Genomic DNA, 826 nt, shown 5'->3' with positions numbered 1-826 from the left:
GGGGGGGGCTGCAGCGCGGGACATAGTGGGCAGAATAGGGATAAATACAATTACCTTTCATAACTATTTACATTTGAGAGGGTGTAAGAAGTTGTTTACGACTGTGGTAATTGCCGTATGATCTAACGGGGTAAAGAGGGGGTTCAGAGAATTTGCGCTAATCGAATAATTGTGTTTTGATTATAGAAGTATGAGAAACTTTGCAAACTGGTCTTGAGTGTACACGTCTCACTTGAACCGGAGCTACAAAAATAACCAGGAACGCGCTGAGCGACCTGGACTTGTCCTCCTCTGGCCGAGGGGTACTTCACTATAAATTCAAGCGTTCATAAATTTTCCTATTTTCTCTTAAATCTGTTTGATTTTTTTTTATTTTCCTTTCTTGATTTTTATTTTTACCTGATTTTTACTGATTTTGTGGGCTCTTTTTCTAACTTTTTCTTGGAGAGTGTACAGTGAGTTCAAGTACTCCACGGTGTTGTCCTCTGCCGCAGCACCTCGACATGGGTCCCGCGGCGCTCCTGTGCGTCCTGGCCTTGGGGCTCGCTCCCCGGGCGGCGCAGGCCGACCCCCGGCCGCAGGGCTACGGCGCCGGCCCGGCCCGCCCGCAGAAGGTGTGGACGACCACGCCCTTCCCCGACGAAGTGTCGCCCGCCTTCAACGACGTCTACCCCCAGCCGCAGCCGCAGCCGCAGCCCCAGCGGCCGCAGCCGCCCCCGCCCCAGGTGGCCGGGCAGCCCGCCTCCGCGCCCACGGGCGGCAGCTACTGGTGGGCGTCCGGGAATCGGCCGTTCAGCCCGCAGGCCACCGGGCCCGTGGCGCAGCC

At 55.9% G+C, this 826-nt stretch overlaps 1 protein-coding gene across 1 annotated transcript in view; it reads right to left on the bottom strand.

Annotated features, from left to right (window-relative positions):
- The window catches only part of LOC113213734 (nuclear envelope integral membrane protein), a 23,393-nt gene that overhangs the window by 2,228 nt on the left and 20,339 nt on the right, over positions 1-826 (bottom strand). The window lies entirely within an intron of this gene.

This window comes from Frankliniella occidentalis, unplaced genomic scaffold (assembly GCF_000697945.3).
Source record: "Frankliniella occidentalis isolate FOCC.00 unplaced genomic scaffold, Focc_3.1 Scaffold25, whole genome shotgun sequence".
Taxonomy (NCBI): domain Eukaryota; kingdom Metazoa; phylum Arthropoda; class Insecta; order Thysanoptera; family Thripidae; genus Frankliniella; species Frankliniella occidentalis.
The sequence above is the reverse complement of the archived record's forward strand: the minus strand, read 5'-3'. Positions and strand labels throughout refer to the sequence as shown.